General features: G+C 40.5%; 1 protein-coding gene and 2 long non-coding RNA genes across 7 annotated transcripts in view; 2 read left to right on the forward strand and 1 right to left on the reverse strand.

The window, feature by feature from the left end:
- The window catches only part of NKAIN3 (sodium/potassium transporting ATPase interacting 3), a 1,176,366-nt gene that overhangs the window by 1,108,769 nt on the left and 52,603 nt on the right, over positions 1 to 14,994 (reverse strand). The gene's annotated exons all lie outside the window — the stretch shown is intronic.
- Positions 4,991 to 7,171, forward strand: LOC129486410 (uncharacterized). The gene is made up of 3 exons (XR_008658966.2): positions 4,991 to 5,185; positions 6,438 to 6,535; positions 7,125 to 7,171. It is a non-coding gene; the product is annotated as an uncharacterized lncRNA (long non-coding RNA).
- On the forward strand, positions 7,169 to 13,355 carry LOC129486411 (uncharacterized). Its single transcript, XR_008658967.1, has 3 exons — positions 7,169 to 7,216; positions 11,073 to 11,219; positions 13,298 to 13,355. It is a non-coding gene; the product is annotated as an uncharacterized lncRNA (long non-coding RNA).

Raw genomic sequence — 14,994 nt, forward strand, 5'->3', positions numbered from 1 at the left:
TCCAATAATTCCCACATGTCATGCGAAGGACCAAGTGAAGATACTTGAATTATGGGGGAGGTTTTCCCCATCCTGTTCTCATGATAGTGAGTTCTTACAAGATCTGATGGTTTTATAAGTGGCTTCCCCCTTTGCTCAGCTCTCATTCTTCTCTCTCTTGCCACCTTGTGAAGAAGATGTGTTTGCTTCCCCTTCTGCCTTTATTGTAAGTTTCCTCTGGCCTCCCCAGCCCTGGGGAACTATGAGTCAATTAAATCACTTTCATTGATAAATTACCCAATCTTGGGTATGTCCTCATAGCAGAGTGAGAATGGACTAATAAAATTAGCTTGCCCAGCCAGCCCCCACAATCACATAAGCCAATTACTGGTAATAAATATGTTAATACATATCTCCTACCATATATGTTTCTCTAGAGAACCTAACTGATACAGATTTTGATACTGGAAGGGGTTCTAGAGAACTATAACCTCATAAGTGAGTTTTCTGCATTGGTTCTGGGGTTTCTGAAATTGGTTCCCTAATATGATTAGATTTAAAGACACCCAGGGATCTATTCCAGTGGTAAAAAGGGCATTGGTAGTTCATATCACAGTGTAACAATAGAGATACATAAAATATAGCCACCAGATACTCTTAATCAAATACCTATGAAAGGTGAGATTTGTGGGTTAAGGCGTATTTTCTACCTTAGAACATTTTAGTAAAACCAAAGAGTACAATGTGTTTGGCTGGTTATTCCTAATTGTACTAAAGAAAGTCGGGAAAGAATAGGATAAGCTCAGAGTTTCAAATTCTCAGTTCAATCTCTACATAAATAATCTGAAAGCTTCTTTGTCTGCCCTGAAAGAAACCTTTATCATCTGTAGCCCAAGGGCAATAATTTCTGAAAACCAAATTCAGAATCTAACCCTGTGAGTGGCTAAATTAAAATGCAAATTAGATTCTCAACTTTGCAGGGTGTCTTTTGTTAAGCAGAGAGCTTTGACTGGGAAGGAAGAGGACCTGAAAGTTTGAACGGGGACATATGGGTAGATCACAATGAAGCTGAGTCTTCTTTGTCAGTAGAAGCAGCCTTTCTACACCCTGCCTGAGGAGATTAGCCTGAAGAAACTGTAATGACTTTCCCTGAGGTAACTGCCTTGAAAGATAATGCTGATTCTCCTTAGGACCCACTGCCAGTACTCCTCTTTGCTTCCAGACCTATAATTAGACTCAACCCCAGCAGGCCCCCAAGGGTGAGGTAGAAAGTGTAAGCTGTGAGAAGGTGTGCCATATGAGAAAAGAACTGCACGATGTTTCCAATTTATACAGACAGAAACCCGGGGAATTCATGTGGGAATGCATTGTAAGAATGTAAGATTGTAGTGGAAGAAATATAACGTTGAATCTAGCCAAACTTCTTGATATGACTCACTAATCAAATATTTGGGTTAGCTTGAGTGGTTAGAAAAGGCTTGGTTTGGTTGGTGGGTTCGCAGAAACATGAACATGAAGGTGGCCTATGCCAAATAATGCTGAATGTTAGAACTGCCTTGTAACATTGTATAATAAGGTATCCACAGGCTTAAGAAAAGTGGAAAGTTCGAAAGATCATGTAAGAAAGATCTCCTCAACTAACGTGATAGGGTCCATAAGACACAGTTTTCACCACAACTTTGAGAAATAGATTTTTGAAGGATGTCCCAGCCTCCTTGAAGAGCTCTCTCATCTCTCTTCAGGTCAGAAAGTACAGTGGGAACTGACATCATCAAAATGGGATCTCAGGCTGGCGCAGTGGTTCACACATGTAATGTCAGCACTTTGGAAGGCCAGGTGGGTGGATCACTTGAGGTCAGGAGTTTGAGACCAGCCTGGCCAACATGGTGAATCCCCATCTCTACTAAAAATACAAAAATTAGCCGGGCGTGGTAGCAGGTGCCTATAATCCCTGCTCCTTGGCAGGCTGATGAAGGAGAATCGCTTGAACTCGGGAGGCGGAGGTTGCAGTGAGCCGAGATAGCATCACTTCACTCCAGCCTGGGCAACAGAGCAAGACTCCATACCCCTGCCACAAAAAAAAAAAAAAAAAAAAAAAAAAAAGGGATCTCTAAGTGCAATGGGTATAACAGTATCTCGGGGTGGCAGGGGCCAAGTGGTAGCTCTTCATTGCTTCAGACAAGGTGGGTGTGGCTACTGTAAAGGACAGCAGAGCCAAGATAGTAGTAAAAACATCTGATTCACCAAAATCCGTGGGGTTTTCTAGTTTATCCTGATGTCCCTAGAAAAGGAATAGGGCTAGGCACAGTGGCTCACGCCTGTAATGCCAGCACTTTGGGAGGCCGAGGTGGGCAGATCACTGGAGGTCATGAGTTCGAGACCAGTCTGGCCAACATGGCGAAACCCCATCTCTACTAAAAATACAAAAATTAGCCAGGCATAGTGGTGGGCACCTGTAATCCCAGCTACTTGGGAGGCTGAGGCAGGAGAATAGCTTGAATCCGGAAGGTGACAGTTGCAGTGAGCCAAGATAGCACCACTGCACTACAGCCTGCACCACAGAGTGAGAATTCATCTCATAGTAGAGAGGAAAGAAACCTAAAGCTTTAGAACACAGGGGATTTATTTTCTAAAATCTAAGCATCTGGAGGGAAATTATTGTTGAACCCAAGAATATTGGGACCTTTGCAACTAAGTTTTGGCCACTGACAGCTACACTCTGGGAGCCTGCCAGATCTTAGCAGCATCTGTTACCTGTTTTAGAAAGCCCCGGAACGTGTGATATGTGATTATTGTTTAAGAGATGCTATTGAAGTGGGACTGGCTAGCATGAAAGATGAGGTTTTAATTGAAGGTGGCTACCTGACTGGGGAGTGTTTATTATGTGCAGCCCCCACACTTGACAGGCCAGTGAAATAAGCATCAAAGATAACTTCAGGGTCTCTAAGAATTTACAAAGGGAGTAATTGGGGGAGGGAGGATTAAGCTAAGGGGCAGAATGAAAAATGTGCTCAGTGGAGAAGGGAATTTGGAAGAGTGGACAGGAGGAAAGAGATTTTCAATGAAGGATGCCCTCAGAATGAAATCAGTAGAAGATATAATATGTTAGACATTCATACACTGGGACATTCAGACCTATGCACTGAGTGCTATTAGGTGTACTTTGCAAAGACATCAAGAAGAAAGAAAGAAAGAAAGAAAGAAAGAAAGAAAGAAAGAAAGAAAGAAAGAAAGAAAGAAAGAAAGAGAGAGAGAAAGAGAAAGAAAGAAAGAAAGAAAGAAAGAAAGAAAGAAAGAAAGAAAGAAAGAAAGAAAGAAGAAAGAAAGAAAGAAGAAAGAAAGGAGGGAGGGAGGGAGGGAAGGAAGGAAGGAGGGAGGGAGGGAAGGAAGGAAGGAGGGAGGGAGGGAAGGAAGGAAGGAAGGGTTAGTTCATTCTTCTTTTTTTTGAGACAGAGTTTCATTCTTGTCGCCCAGGCTGGAGTGCAGTGGCACATCTCGGCTCACTACAACCTCCTCCTCCCAGATTCAAGCAATTCTCCTGCCTCAGCCTCTGGAGTAGCTGGGATTACAGCCGCCCACTGCCACACTCAGCTACTTTTTTTGTATGTTTAGTAGAGACTGGGTTTTGCCATGTTGGGCAGGCTGGTCTCGAACTCCTGACCTCAGGTGATCCACCCGCCTCGGCCTCCCAAAGTGCTGGAGTCAGAGGCTTGAGCCACTGTGCCTGGCCAGTTCATTCTTCTCTGAGGGAAGCTGAGGTTTAAGACCAGAAATGAGACCAGAATTTATGACACTTGCTATTCCCCCTTGTCATATATTTACTTATATTAAAGACAGCACTGATGGGGCACAATGGCTCACGCCTGTAATCCCAGCACTTTGAGGTTGCAGTGAGCCGAGATCGTGCCACTGCACTCCAGCCTGGGGGACAGAGTGAGACTCTGTCTCAACAATTTAAAAACTAAAATAAAGAAAGTACTGAGGTGAATATTCCCACTTAACGTGTTTTAGGTTGCTAAAGATTAACTATGGAAGGTGCAATGAAGAAAAATTCTAAGTAGCACTTTGTTCTGATTTCTGCCTCCCTGTAAGCTGGAGTTCTTCTTTACTGCAGCTCAGTGGCCATAGGGCCCCAAGGATTTAGAGAGAAGAGCATGACCCTCAAGACTCAGAGGTCATGGTAAAGGAACAGCTGAGGGACAAGAGTGAAAGAAAAGCTCCTCACTTGTTATATTGAGGAGGGATGATAACAAGTATGGATGGAGAATGTGCTAAAAAATGTGTTCTTGGCAGGCATATACACACACACACATACACACATACACACACGCACACACACACATTTTTTTTCCTTCAGTTTAGAATTATGACCTCGCCATTAGGATAAAAAAAAAGACAGAGGTGTGTCCAAAAGCAAAAATATGGAGAGATTTTTCTTCCCTATCAGCGGCATCAGAAAGAGGGTGGAAGGCTGGGTGCAGTGGCTCACACCTGTAATTCCAAAACTTGGGAGGCCGAGGTGGGAGGATTGCTTGAGCCCAGGAGTTCAAAACCAGCCTGGGCAATATAGTGAGACTTTATCTCTACAACAAAATAAAATTAGCCAAGCATGGTGGCCTGCTAATTCGGGATGCTGAAGTGGGAGGATTGCTTGAGCTAGGGAGGTAGAGGTTGGAGTGAGCCAAAATCACACCACTGCACTCCAGCCTAGGTGACAAAGTGAAACATTGTCTCAAAAAAAAAAAAAAAAAAAAAAAAAAGGGAAAGAAAGAAAAAAGAAAGAGGAAGAAATGTGTGCCCTGTTCTTAGCCCCAGGATCTTCTCCACCCCAGGACTTTTATCTCCACCTCTAAACCCTGAGAAGAGTCTTCATTTTCCTAGACAAAGAAGCGTTCTATTTGTCTAGGTCTGGAAAGATCTTTAGACTAGAGGTTTAAAAAAAAGATGATGGATACTTTAAAGGGCAGTGTAAACAATAAAAACTACTAAAGGTCAATTGATCCGAGCTGTCTGGCAGGGAGAGCATATGGCTTCTCCACAAAGGGTGAGCTGGGCTGCAGTCCACAAAATGCCGGGTCAGAGCAAGCTGGAGATGACTGACAGGGAGAACCCTCCTGGGCTCAGAGTGTCTCAACGCCAGGAACCTCATTAGGACATCTTCCCTCCGCACTGTGACTTGACACTTCTTTATCAGATGATTCTGCAGGTAAAGACCCTGTAATCTGAAAATGATTGACTACACTGGGCAATAGACATAATTGGAAATTCAAGAATATTTCCTTTATTAATTCTCTCTTTTAGAGGAGCGCAGTCTTCTTAAGGATCCATATACTTGGAGTGTCATGTTAGACAAAACATAAAACAACTTAGTGATTGCTCTCTAGAAATATATAAACTAATAAAATTGAATGAAGAAAAAAATACATACTTTTTAAAGTGAAAAAGATGCTTTTAATTTTTTTATTCAATCTAGAAGTTATTTTCATATAAGGTAAGAAGTACATTTTATCTGCAGAGAAACTCTTTTCATCTGAACTTGACCCATGTTAACCTCATTGGTTATAGGGGGTCACAGGAATATGAAACCTCCCCATATGTTCTTTGGAATAGTTTCAACTTTAGTTTCAATTTTTAAAAGTTGTTCTTCTTTGTTCTTTTACTTCCTTTTAATATTCTTCCTGCTGCTATTTCCAAGTAGTTAATTTAATTGGAAATGCATTAACTCACTTGGCTAGCAATGGAACAATGAAAAATTTAACACAGTGTTTATTTATTCCTCTGTGTGCGTGTGTGTGTGTGTGTGTGTGTGTGTGTGTGTGTGGTTGTACATATGGCAAACTGGAATAAGTAAGGAAGCCGAACTTATTAAACTGCAATTCATAAAATACATCCTTGTATGTGTGTCACAACCTGGATTCTAAAATCCAGCAAGAATTTTGTTAATTCTACCTTGTTATAATTTATTTTTATTTGATTTTCAAGAGTTTTCTGAGACTGTAGGAAGTCATCATTGCTATTCTTGTACTTATAATTTTTATTATTAAGTAATATGAAAAGAGAGGAAGGGAAGAGAAAGGAACTGGGACAGTAAGCATAAGAAAAGGTGCATTGCCTATTTAGGCTAAAAGAATGCAGATTACTAATTATCATTCATTTGATTGTGAATTTTATATTTAAACTTTCCTCAAATGATTATTTGTATTGTGTGATATTATCAGGAAAATCTTTGGAATAAGTATTAAAAGTATATTATTTAAAACCTTAATTTTTAAGCTTTTAGGAAAGATGTTTCATTGTGAACAAATAGTGAATGTACGTTAAAGCAATAATAATGATCATTCAAAAGACTCCATCAAAAACAGATATCTAAATATCCATGGTGCATAATACCATGGCTTGTTTTTGAATTTTCTTTTTTTTTTTTTTTTTTGACATGGAGTTTCGCTCTTGTCACCCAGGCTGGAGAGCAATGGCGTGACCTCGGCTCACTGCAACCTCTGCCTCCCGGGTTCAAGCTATTCTCCTGCCTCAGCCTCCGGAGTAGCTGAGATTACAGGTGCACGCCGGCCCAGCTAATTTTTGTGTGTAGAGATGGGGTTTCACCATGTTGGCCAGATTGGTCTCAAACTCCTGACCTCAGACGATGACGCCCTCCTGGCCTCCCAAAGTGCTGGGATCACAGGCGTGAGCCACCGCGCCGGCCTTTTTTGAATCTTTACGCAGCGTAAGACAGCAGCAGCTTGTTTGAGCGCTAGTGGAAAATACATCTATTCTTTGCTGACCCCTAGTGTCCACAGCAAGTAAGCGTGGAATCTAAAAATCCCAAAGGAAAAACATGGCAGTTTGAGAAATGACGTTTTGTTTCATTCAAAACAAGAAAGAAAGAAAAAATGCGTTCCAAAATAAAATAATTCACCTCCAGTAAATTATATAGTTAGCACAGAAACATACATGGAGAATGAAACAGATGTTTTCAAATTCAGCTTCTGCTTTTGATAGAGGGTGAATCCGAGGAAGACTTTTCAGGGCTATGGAGCACCATCTGAATTGTTTTGTGGGAACCATTCTTTCTCTCTGGCTACACTGGCCTCAAATCTGTTCTACAAGTATGTGAAGATAATCTTTGGGTTTTCAAATCCTTCCAGCACTACCCGACCACCACTCTGGGCAGCATTACCACCATCACCAGGACCAACAGCCTTGTCGACCATGACCACCCACTGGGAGCAAGAAACAGGTGGTCTCCCCTCCCTGACGCTGTGAGGACAAATAGATGTTACCTAAGCAAAGTGAAAGAGACAGAGACAGGCACAGAATTCTTTCTTTCTTAGCCCAATCCAAATCACACGTTTTTGCTTCTCTTATGGTGAACTGAAGCAGTCACTCAGTAATTGCCTGCCCTAACTACAGTTGACAAGGCTGTCTTTTTTTTTTTTTTTTTTTTAAGACAGTGTCTCATTCTGTAGCCCAGGTTAGAGGAAGCTGAGGTTTAAGACAGCTTAAACCTCTACCCTGGGCAACAACTATGATCACAGTGGTGTTAACGTAACTCACTGCAAATTCGAATCCCTGGGCTTGAGCTATCCCCCTGCATCAGCCTTCCATGTAGCTGGGACTACATGCACCTGTCACCACATCCGGCTTATTATTATTATTATTATTATTATTATTATTTTGTAGAGACACGGTCTCTCTATGTTGCCCAGGCTGATCTCAAACTCCTAGCTTCAAGCCATCCTCCTCCCTCTGCCTCCCAAGTGCTAGGATTACAGATGCCAGCCACTGCACCTGGCCTAAGGCTTTCCTTTTTGAGAGAGGGATCTTTACAATTCAGCCAATTAAGTTTTCTTCACCATTGTCTCTGCCTGCGGATAATCTCTTTTTGCAATTGGAAGCCCTCTGAGGGTTTACATGGAACATCACACCACGTGAATCACTAGGCTATATTTTTTCCATGGTTTCAAAAATAGAAAAAGAAAATGAAGCCTATTGTTCTTGCATGTTTGTTTGTTTCTTTAGGGTTTTTTTTAATTTTTTTCCTGTAAGATAAGTAGCATCTATGACTTTCAGTCTCTTTGCCTCTTTGTGTTTCATACCATCCTCCATTTAATTACCACGATCTGAACTCTTATTTATTTATTTATTTATTTTTAAGATGGAGTTTTGCTCTTGCTGCCCAGGCTGGAGTGCAATGGTGCTATCTCCACTCACTGCAACCTCTGCCTCCCAAGTTCAAACAATTCTCATGCCTCAGCCTCCTGAGTAGCTGGGATTACAGGCATGCGCCACCATGCCTGGCTAACTTTTTGTATTTTTAGTAAAGACGGGGTTCCACCATGTTGGCCAGGCTGGTTTTGAACTCCTGACCTCAGGTGATCCACCCACCTCAGCCTCCCAAAGTGCTGCGATTACAGGCATAAGCCACCACACTTGGAACACCACAATCTGAATTCTTAAAACACTCTTAATTCAAATATTTATCCTCTTCATTGGATGCTGAGTTCAGTCAGCTCATAGATGTTTTTCCAAAAGTGTTTGTCTGATTTTAAATCTTCAAATAACCCATTTTGTTTCTGAATTAATAAGAACATTTGTCCTAATTAATTTCTCTAATTCTGAACCAAGATGTCGCCCCTCGGGTATTCTAGGATACATTGAACCATGAATGTTCAGGTTGATTGTTTATCATATGTCTATGTGTCTATTGTCTCAATTACATGCAATTCTTTCTTTGGGAACTTTGATAAATGGCTCAAAGACATTCATGCTTCGAAATGGGAAAATTTTTTATGTCTTTCCTCTCTTGTGTGTTTGTCTATTAAGATGGATATTTTGAATATAAAAACTCTTTTTAGAGGTAGTGGAAACGACTTTTAATTAAACTAAACTCTTCAAATATTTTAAAGGATATATGTACATTTAAGTTTGTTTGCTGAGAAGTCTGTGTTTAGAAGTCTGCCAGGATCAAAAGAAGTAAATACACGCTAAGAATAATCACTTCTAAGAGTAGATCTACTTCTCACACTGTGAACCACAGTGGACTCTGGCCGCCCTGCCCCTGTCTTAAAACACTGTCACTTCTCCTGCCCAACCCTCTGAACTTCCTGATCCCAGCATGACTTTTAAGCCTATGGTCTAGCCCCCATCAATTTTGCAAGTTCCAATAACATTCTAATATATCCCTCTTTTTGCTAAGAGATTATTTTTGCTAATTGCATCCAAAAATCCTACTTGATACAGAAATTATTTCCAAAAAGTGAGGTGTAGGTAACAGGCTCCAAAGGGAATACAGAGAATTTGAATCTAGTCACCTGTGTAAGGTAAAGCAGAAGGCAATGAAATTCTCAATAATAACCCCAGGTGGGAATGCAGGACTTTACAAAGTAGCTACAAAACTAATTAAATTATCACCTATGGTCCCCCCAAATCAAGTTCTTTTTAGGGTAAGGCTTTAGGTGGCTGCATTCCTGCTGACATGAGAGTATAGAAAGCCAGGTGCAGTGGTTCACATCTGTAATCCTAGCACTTTGGGTGACTGAGATGAGAGGATTGCTTGAGCCCAAGAGTTTGAGACCATCTGGGCAACGTAGCGCAACCCTATCTCTAATAAATAAATAAATTAAATAGCCAGGCATGGTGGTGTACATCTGTAGTCTCAGCTGCTCAGGAAGCTGAGGGGGGAAGACTGCTTGAGCCCGGGAGGTCGAGGCTACAGTGAGCCATGATCATGCCACTGTATTCCAGCCTGGGCAACAAAGTGAGACCCTGTCTCAAAAATAAAAAATAATAAATAAATAAATTCAAGGACTTTAGGCTATCAAAAGTCAAGTAGCAGCACTTAAGTAAAAGCAAAGTGGGCATGGTTATCCTAGTAAGAACCAGGTAGCCACATGGTAATCACATGGTCTGAGCACAGTAATATCCATCACAGTTGATTGAACAGGGATTTTCTGGAGCCAACAGAGATAAGCAGCCCAATAAGGTCCTGCTTTATTTGTATAGAAAAAAAAACAGATCTGGGGAGCAGAATTCAGTCTACGGCAACCACAATAGAGAATTGTAGTCCTCATTCAATCCTTAGGCTTTAATTAATTCATAAACAAAGAGGCCCTTGAATAAAGAGGAGACTGGGTATTCTTTGGGAAGAACTCTGCAGTTAAACCCCATTGTGTAATATATTTTGAAAGGATATCTGTAAAAATTGTCAGAATTCCCGCATTGACTCCTTCATCAATAGGTATTGTGGTAGAAAAGGTCAAGTGGAAGCCCTTGGAATTCTCATTCCCCCTAAAAGTACATCAAAAACTCTTACATTCCCAGAAAAATCACAGGGATAGGGACATCATTAAAACTTCAATAATACCAGGGTGGTAATTTATCTCATTTCCATTTAATTTTCCAGTGCAGTACACCAAGGATAAATGGGTTTTTGAGAACGACAGTAAATTGTCCTAAACTTAATCAGATGATGACACAAATGAAAGCTGCTATTTCAGATTTTATCTCATTGAAGTAAATCTACACAGACTCTAGTGCTTGGCATATAGCTGTTTATCCTGAAAATATTAGCTTCTCTTTTACACTAAATATAAAAATTTTTACACATTTTGCTTTCACCTGAAGAAACTTTAATTTACAGATAGGTCTGCCTTCTATACTGATACAGGCCAGAGGAGACCTGTGCAGTGGTACGGGCCTCTCAGGGTGGGCTTAGAGGACAATGATGAAGTGAAACATTTTCACTGAGCAGAACTTTGAACAGCACACCTCAATGTCCACTTTTTCTAGAAGAGATGAATTGTTAATATCTACATTAAATTATGAGCAATGGAAAACATTTGACCAGAGAGGGTCAAGGGCTTGAAAAAAGCAAGAAGAGAGGATTGATGACAAAGTGATTTGGGGAAAGAGTACGCTATTGGACCTCTCAGAATGGGCCCAAGGTGTGAGAGTGTGAGAATATTTGTGTCTCATATGAATGCCTGCCAAATGACCACTACTATAGAGAAGTCTTTCATGAATCAAGTGGACAAAACTATTATTTCTATTAATTTCTTCAATATTCCCCCCCACCCGAACTGTTTATTTGACAGACTCATGAAAGCAGTGGCCATGGGCAGAAGAACAGAGGATATAAATAGATCCATAGCTTGCTTATTTGACCAGAGCCTCGGCCAAATATACAGCTTACCAGAAGTAGTGACCAACCTTGAACTCTTGATAAGATCTCGTGCTTCAAGGTAACTAAGCAGCTGCTTGGCAATTGTTTACATTGGACTCTTTCCACCATGAAATAGGCAGTCACTGGCAATAAATGGAATAAACACTTATTCTGGGTTTAGATTTGTTCTCCAAACCTCTCACAACAGAGCCAACACCACCATCTGCAGAATAACAAGTACCTGATACAGAAGTACAGTACTGGCCACAGCATTGCTTCTAAGAACTTCACTTTACAATGATAGAAATATAGCATGAACTAACAAATGTGGAATTCATATGCACCTTCATTCTCCAGAAGTAGCTGGCTTTGTACAACCCTGTAATGATCTATCAAGTTCTCAGTCACAATGCTAGCTCTAGTTTTAAATGTTTGGTTCTCTCTCACAGGGTATAGAAGATTATTTGAACCAGTGAACATAATATGGTAATATAATGCTTTCTCCCATATCTAGAATATCCAGGTTCAGGAACCAAAGGGTGGAAGTGGAGGTTGTACCACTAACAATTGCATCTAATTACGCTTTCACAAAATGTTTGCCTTCCATCCCAGAAACTCTGGGCTCCACTGGTTTAGAGATTATAATATCTACTTGGGTTATCTATTTCTCCATATAAATCCTTCCCCAGTATATATTGGCTTTACAAATCAAGAACGTTTACTTTTCTCATGAATGTGATGTTTAGACTGGGCTTCTCAGGAATAGTAACAGCTGAAGAGGCCCAAAGGCTAAGGGCTGAAATCATCTGAAGGCTCACTCACTCACATCCGAACTCTCAACTGGGAAGATGCAAATAGCTGAGGACTGGAGTAGCTGGAGCTCCTTGAGCATTTCTAGCTCTGTGGTCTCTCTACAAGATCACTCCTGCATGGTGGCTTCAGAATAGCTGGGCCTCTTTTATTAAGCCAAGCATGACATGTACCTCTTCCAAGCATGTCTTGAGAAAGAGAGAAAGCCAGATGGAAGCTGTATTGCCTTTCATATCCAAGACCGAGAAGTCACACAGCGTTACTTCCCTGGGAGTCATGGCCCACTAAGATTCAAGGGAAGGGAACATAGACCCCCACATCTTGATAGAGGACTATCAAAGTTACAAAATAAAAAGAGCATGGGAGAGGGGATATATTTATGTGACCGCTTTTGCAAACCCACTCTGTCAAAATATCCAATGGAGAAAGACTTCTACCAGGGACACCACCACGTAGTTCCACCAAACAAGAAGATGGAGCTGCCATTGACACTTGACCATATTAAGATCCTCATGCCACTGAAAAAACAAGTATGGGAGGCGTCAGCAATTGAGTAAAATTCTGAGTATAAAGGGGGAAAAGGTACAGTGATTATTGCACACTGAGCACAGGGAGAAGAGAAACCAGGGGAATCCTGGGATGCCTCATTGTACTGCCAGGTTTAAACACATAATTGAGTAGGAGGCATGGGCAGTCCTATGCGAGTGTAATTCACATGAATGCAGATACCTCAGGAATGAATGTTTGGGTCACTCCATTATGAAAAAAAACATATAGACTAGCTGAGGTGAAGACTGAAGGCAAGAGGAACAGTGAATGAACAGTAAAGAAAGGACATAAAAACTAGCAGCAAAAGCCTTGTGATAAATTGTAGAAGCAGAGACTACACCCTCCTTCTATATTCCCTCCTTTTTATGTCATGACTATATTGTTATTAATCATTTCTCTCCTCTTTTTTCAGTCTTTCAATATGCATACCTTGTGGGTAGTTAACTTTGCAGTTTTGCACATAATTATCCTGGGATTATTCAGATCTGCCTGTAGGAACCAACTCGACTTTGGATCATTTCCTGTTAGCTGTGTGAGAGATGTCTCACTCTGCTAGGTTTAGATAAGTTTTAATGTATGAATATATTAAGATGGTGTGTGTGGATGTTGGATGGGCAAATGTGAGGCCCACAGTGGTCACTGGTAAGTTTCTAGCTATCTATCACCCAATCACCCACTTCCTCCAGCATCCCAAACTCCTCTGGGAAATTCTCTACCATGAGAGTCCAGGGAAAGAAGTAGTAGCCTCCCATTGTGGAAGCCATAATTGCTGATTCCATCTCTCTCTCTGGCTTACAGAAAATTGTATTATTCGGTTGCAATTAAAGTGACTGAAGGAGGAGGCAACAGTTGGAAGTCTGATTCATAAGCTGGCATCTGCTACGTGAACATGGCTGAAGAGCATGTTGTTTAGTCCTCCAGCGCTTCCTGGGTTCTTGTCCTCTACTCAGGGCTTTTCCGTTATCTGAACCCCTGATATATAATAATGTATTAGTCTGTTCTCACACTGCTAATAAAGACTTACCCGAAACTGGGTAATTTATAAAGAAAAGAGGTGTAATGGACTCAACAGTTCCACATGGCTGCGGAGGCCTCACAATCATGGCAGAAGGCAAAGGAGAAGAAAAGGGACATCTTACATGGTGGCAGGCAAGAGACCTTGTGCAGGGGAACTCCCATTTATAACACCATCAGATCTCGTGAGACTTAGTCACTACCATGAGAACAGTGTGGGGGAAACGGCCCCCATGATTCAATTATCTCCACCTGGCCCTGCCCTTGACATGTGGGGATTATTACAATTCAAGGTGAAATTTGGATGAGAATGCAGCCAAACCACATCAAATAATAAATTTGGTTTTCTGACTAAAGAAAGCCAGACCTCATGTTTGATATTTACATATGTATATGTGGTCAATGGGGGGAAAAAAGAAAGGATACATAGTATAGTATTAATATTGATTATCTCTGTATTATGGATTAAGAGTGATATCAATTTTTCTTATACGTTTCTATGTAATAAACAGGAAAAAGCAAGTATTACTTTAAATACAAAACTCAATTATTGAAACTAGGGCAATAACCCACCAAAATAAAGAAAATAATTCTCCTATGCCAATATAGATGACAGGAAGATAGAAAGATAGAGGTATAGACAGTTAGATAGACAGAGACAGAAAGATAGGAAATTTGGGCAACTTAAAATGAGCACTTTTATATGCTATTTAGAAGAAGAATCACTTTGCCATGTTCTCTGAGGTTTTAGGTAGTCCACGATATATTTGTTTGTTAAGACTTTTACTGCTCATTCAATGCATAGTATAGTATGCTATTATGATAGAAGAAACTTGCTTAAAATGCTTTGTGATTATGGTAGAGAAAAATGTATTCTTATCCTACGCTGAGTAACCAATCAGTATTGTCAACTTGGATATATAATAGCTTTTTGCCAGTAACAAAATCATGAATGTGTCTGTAATATAAAAACTATGGAGAAACTTTGTATGTTTATTCTGTGATTTTCTTAGTAGATCAATCTCAAGTTTTCATATTTTGATGCGTGGTTACTCCTTCCCCAAAAATATTTATATTTTGTGTAATTTGTTAAAATTTTATTTGGGTGTTTTAAAATTTTAATTTAAAAATACTCTTTGAGAAGAACCCAAATTTACTTCACCTTCAAACAACAATAAAATATGTTCTAAAAGGAGTTCAAATTTTCTTGTGAAAAAACTTAGGATCTTTTTATTTTAAAGATGTAGCTTCTGTGAAAATGGAAAGGGACCTTTCTTCAGGCCAAGAAAGATGACGCAATGAGCACAACAGCCACTTCTATCACATGCAGAAGTTTCCAACCCCATGGGGTTCTTGTCACCAGGCAGTGCCACCTGATGCATGGTGAGGGACAACAGGGTTATGTTAAGAAGCAAAATGAGAAAGACGTATGTTCACAACACTTTATCTTGGAAGTAAGGAAAGAACTAGGTCTATTCCTC

Source organism: Symphalangus syndactylus, chromosome 7, assembly GCF_028878055.3.
Source record: "Symphalangus syndactylus isolate Jambi chromosome 7, NHGRI_mSymSyn1-v2.1_pri, whole genome shotgun sequence".
Classification (NCBI taxonomy): domain Eukaryota; kingdom Metazoa; phylum Chordata; class Mammalia; order Primates; family Hylobatidae; genus Symphalangus; species Symphalangus syndactylus.